At 34.2% G+C, this 5547-nt stretch overlaps 1 pseudogene; it reads left to right on the top strand.

The window, feature by feature from the left end:
- Positions 1 to 4524: 4524 nt before the first annotated feature.
- Positions 4525 to 4606, top strand: LOC112445283 (uncharacterized; annotated as a pseudogene).
- Positions 4607 to 5547: the final 941 nt, after the last annotated feature.

Here is a 5547-nt window from a genome sequence, read left to right as displayed (position 1 = left end):
TGTTTGTTTTTTTGTTTTTTTTGTATTTCCATACAAATTGTGAAATTATTTGTTCTAGCTCTGTGAAAAAATATCATTTGTAGTTTGATAAGGACTGCATTGAATCTATAGATTGCTTTGGGTAGTATACTCATTTTCACTATATTGATTCTTCTGATCCATGAATATGTTATATTTCTCCATCTATTAGTGTCCTCTTTGATTTATTTCACCAGTCTTTTATAGTTTTCTATATACAGGTCTTTTGTCTCTTTAGGTAGATATATTCCTAAGTATTTTATTCTTTTCATTGCAATGGTGAATGGAATTGTTTCCTTAAATTCTCTTCCAATTTTCTCATTATTAGTGTATAGGAATGCAAGGGATTTCTGTGTGTTGATTTTATATCCTACAACTTCACTATATTCATTGATTAGCTCTAGTAATTTTCTGGTGGAGTCTTTAGTGTTTTTTATGTACAGGATCATGTCATCTGCAAACAGTGAGAGTTTTACTTCTTCTTTTCCAATTTGAATTCCTTTTTATTTCTTTTTCTGCTCTGATTGCTGTGGCCAAAACTTCCAAAACTATGTTGAATAGTAATGGTGAGAGTGGGCACCCTTCTCTTGTTCCTGACTTTAGAGGGAATGCTTTCAATTTTTCACCATTGAGGATAATGTTTTCTGTGGGTTTGTCATATATAGTTTTTATTATGTTGAGGTATGTTCGTTCTATGCCTGCTTTCTGTAGATTTTTTATCATGAATAGATGTTGAATTTTGTCAAAGGTTTTGTTTGCATCTATTGAGATAATCATATGCCTTTTATTTTCCAATTTGTTAATATGATGTATTACATTGATTGATTTGCAGATATTAAAGAATTCTTACATCCTTGGGATAAAGCCCACTTGGTCATGATGTATGATCTTTTTAATGTGTTGTTGGATTCTGATTGCTAAAATTTTGTTAAGGATTTTTGCATCTATGTTCATCAGTGATATTGGCCTGTAGTTTTCTTTTTTTGTTGCATCTTTGTCAGGTTTTGGATTAGGGTGATGGTGACCTCATAGAATGAGTTTGGAAGTTTACCTTTCTCTGCAATTTTCTGGAAAATTTTGAGAAGGATAGGTGTTAGCTCTTCTCTAAATTTTTGGTAGAATTCAGCTGTGATGCTGTCTGGACCTGGGCTTTTATTTGCTGGAAGGTTTCTGATTACAGTTTCAATTTCTATGCTTGTGATGGGTCTGTTATGATTTTCTATTTCTTCCTGGTTCAGTTTTGGAAAGTTGTACTTTTCTAAGAATTTGTCCATTTCTTCCAAGTTGTCTATTTTATTGGCATATAATTGCTGATAGTAGTCTTTGATGATCCTTTGTATTTTGTTGTTGTCTGTTGTGATCTCTCCATTTTCATTTCCATTTTATTGATTTGATTTTTCTCCCTTTGTTTCTTGATGAGTTTGGCTGATGGTGTGTCAATTTTATTTATCTTCTCAAAGAACCAGCCTTTGGCTTTGTTGATTTTTGCTATGGTCTCTTTTATTTCTTTTGCATTTATTTCTGCCCTAATTTTTAAGATTTTTTTCCTTCTAATAACCCTGGGATTCTTCATTTGTTTCTTTTCTAGTTGCTTTAGGTGTAGAGTTAGGTTATTTATTTGACTTTTTTTCTTGTTTCTTGACGTAGGCCTGTATTGTTATGAACCTTCTCCTTAGAACTGCTTTTACAGTGTACCACAGGTTTTGGGTTGTTGTGTTTTAATTTTCATTCAATTCTATGCATATTTTTAATTACTTTTTTAATTCTTCTGTGATTTGTTGGTTATTCAGCAGCGTGTTGTTCAGCCTCCATATGTTGGAATTTTAAAAAGTTTTTCTCCTGTAATTGACATCTAATGTTACTGCCTTGTGGTCAGAAAAGATGCTTGGAATGATTTCAATTTTTTGACTTTACCAAGGCTAGATTTACCAAGGCCCAGGATACGATCTATCCTGGAGAAGGTTCCGTGTGTGCTTGAGAAAAAGGTGAAACTCATTGGGGGTGAAATGTCCTATAGATATAAATTAGGTCTAACTGGTTATTGTATCATTTAACATTTGTGTTTCCTTGTTAATTTTCTGTTTAGTTGATCTATCCATAGGTGTGAGTAGGGTATTAAAGTCTCCGACTATTATTGTGTTATTGTTAATTTCTCCTTTCATACTTATTAGCATTTGTCTTCCATAATGCAGTGTTCCTATCTTGGGTGAATATATATTTATAATTGTTATATCCTCTTCTTGGATTGATCTTTTGATCATTATGTAGTGTTCATCTTGTAGTCTCTATTCACAGCCTTTGTTTTAAAGTCTATTTTATCTGATATGAGTATTGCTACTCCTGTTTTCTTTTGGTCTCTCTTTGTATGGAATATCATTTTCCAGCCCTTCACTTTCAGTCTGTATGTGTCCCTTGTTTTGAGGTGGGTCTCTTGTAGACAACATATATAGGGGTCTTGTTTTTGTATCCATTCAGCAAGTCTTTGTCTTTTGTTGGGGCATTCAACCCATTTTACATCTAAGGTAATTATTGATAAGTATGATCCCATTGCTATTTACTTCATTGTTTTGGGTTAGAGTTTATACCCCCTTTCTGTGTTTCTTGTCTAGAGAAGATCCTTTAGCATTTGCTGGAGAGCTGGTTTGGTGGTGTTGAATTCTCTCATCTTTTGCTTGTCTGTAAAGCTTTTGATTTCTCCTTCATATTGAATGAGATCCTTGCTGGGTACAGTAATCAGGGCTGTAGGTTATTTTCTTTCATCACTTTACATATGTCCTGCCATTCTCTCCTGGCCTGAAGAGTTTCTACTGAACGATCAGCTGTTATCTTCATGGGAATCCCCTTGTGTGTTATTTGTTGTTTTTCCCTTGCTGCTTTTAATATTTGTTCTTTGTGTTTGATCTTTGTTAATTTGATTAATATGTGTCTTGGGGTGTTTCACCTTGGGTTCATCCTGTTTGGCACTCTCTGGATCTCTCAGACTTGGGTGATTATTTCCTTCCCCATTTTAGGGAAGTTTTCAACTATTATCTCCTCAAGTATTTTCTCATGGTCTTTCTTTTTGTCTTTTTCTTCTGTGACTCCTGTGATTCGAATGTTGGGGTGTTTAAAATTTTCCCAGAGGTCTCTGAGATTGTCCTCATTTCTTTTAATTAGTTTTTCATTTTTCCTCTCTAATTCATTTATTTCTATCATTCTATCTTGTACCTCACTAATCCTATCTTCTTCCTCCATTATTCTATTTTTTCTTCCCTCCAGAGTGTTTTTGATCTAATTTATTGCATTATTCATTATATATTGACTCTTTTTTATTTCTTTTAGGTCCTTGTCAAGCCTTTCTTGCATCTTCTCTATCCTTGTCTCCAAGCTATTTATCTCTGAATCCATTTTGATTTCAAGATTTTGAATCATTTTCACTATTATTATTTGGAATTCTTTATCAAGTAGATTCCCTATTTCTTCATCATTGGTTTTGTTTGGTGGGCATTTATCCTGTTCCTTTACCTGCTGAGTATTTCTGTGTCTCTTCATCTTGTTTATATTGCTTTTGTTGGGGTAGCCTTTCTGTATTCTAGCAGTTTGTAGAGTTCTCTTTATTGTGCAGTTTCCTCACTGTGAGTGGCGTTGTATGGGTGGCTGGTCAAGGTTTCCTGGTTAGGGAAGCTTGTATCGGTGTTCTGATTGTTGGGGCTGGATTTCTTCTCTCTGAAGTGCAATGCGGTGTCCAGTAATGAGTTTTGAGATGTCAATGGATTTGGAGTGACTTTGGGCAGCCTCTAATATTACAACTCAGGGCTGTGTTCTTGTGTTGCTGGAGAATTTGTGTTGTATGTCTTGCTCTGGAACTTGTTGGCCATTGGGAGGTGCTTGGTTTCAGTATAGGTATGGAGGCGTTTGATGAGCTCCTGTCAATTAATGTTCCCTGGAGTCAGGCATTCTCTGGTGTTCTCAGAATTTGGAGTTAAGCCTCCTGCTTCTGGTTTTCAGTCTTATTTTTACAGTAGCCTCAAGACTTCTGCTTCTCCTTTTGAAGAAAATGGACTGCTTTTCTGGGTGCCTGATGTCCTCTGCTGGCATTCAGAAGTTGTTTTGTCGAATTTACTCAGTGTTCAAATGTTCTTTTGATGAATTTGTTGGGGGAGAAAGTGGTCTTCCCGTCCTATTCCTCCGCTATCTTAGGACCGCCTCCAATGTCATTTATTTTCATTCACTGCTCTATCTACCAACCTTGTGAAGAAAATTACATTGCCGTTACAGCATCATTTGACATTTTCTCAGAAAAGGAAGAATTACCACTTATTAGTATTTCATGGTAGAAGTGAGTAATGTCCTCAACACTATGCAATATCATATTCTGCAGAGAGTACTAGAAAGAATTTTTGGAAAGAGACAAATATTTCTAAGTACTGCAAATGCCTGGATTTATAGAAATATCTGAAATAGGTAATTAGTTAACAAAGGCTCTGTTTGAACCTTCATATACTAAAAATTCAGAGTAAAAGTGTGAGATTTGCACAGTGGCAGTATCCTAGCCAATTATGTTTATCCGAGGTGGGATTATTGCTAATTGAAACTTTTCTCAAAGTAAAAGTGTGTCTGAAATAAAGAGTATCTGCAAACACTGCCCTTTCCCTATATACATACTTGAGTAAAAAGGTGCTTAATCATTATAAAAGTAGCCTGTACTTTTTTTTTTTAATGCAAGCTAACATAATTGCCTTTTACTTAAATTGATTGTTTAGTGTATTTAGCCAATTTAACTTGTTAAATGTTTTAAATGTCTTACCAGAATTTCCAAATGTAGCTTCTTTGTTTCTATTTTCTTCTCTACCTTGAGAGGAATCCTTTCTTTATTATCCATTTCTTACTAGGAAGAACAAGCTTCTTTGAGGAGAAAATATATCCACAGTTCCTTTTAGTAACAGTTTGTGTAGAACAATAACCAATATAAAGATGAGGCAGGCAGATCTTTTAGGCCTGCTGCCACCTGCTGTTTGTTTTATGCATGAGAGATTTCTGATTTTTTCTGAATATAAACTTGTTATCATGACCACTCATGGAAATATTTAAAAAAAAATTATTTCCCCCTTTTTCACGGGGTTATAATGTTCATATGCAGTAAGATACAAAAATTAATAATAGTATATTAACTATAGTAAAGTAATATTAATATAATGAAAAGTAATATTAATACTTAATACTATACAGGTTGAAGATTTAGGAAAAATGACCATGCCCATATAATGCTCACTCAGATCAAGATACAGAGTATTTTCAAAACCACAGATGGCTCCTTCATCCCCCTTACCTCTCAACTTCTCAGAGTTAACGACTATTCTGACATCTATCACTACAAGATAGTTTTTCCTATTCTTGATAACAGAAATTAAATTATATAATATTTACTCCTTTGTGCCTGACTTCTTTCAGGACACATAATATCTGTGAGATTCATTCATGTCATTGCATTTGCTAGTAGTTCATTTCTCTTGATTATTTAGTATTCCATTGTGTGGATAAGCCTGAATA

This window comes from Bos taurus, chromosome X (genome assembly GCF_002263795.3).
Source record: "Bos taurus isolate L1 Dominette 01449 registration number 42190680 breed Hereford chromosome X, ARS-UCD2.0, whole genome shotgun sequence".
NCBI lineage: Eukaryota > Metazoa > Chordata > Mammalia > Artiodactyla > Bovidae > Bos > Bos taurus.
Note: the sequence above shows the minus strand (reverse complement) of the source record. Positions and strands in the feature narration are given on the sequence as shown.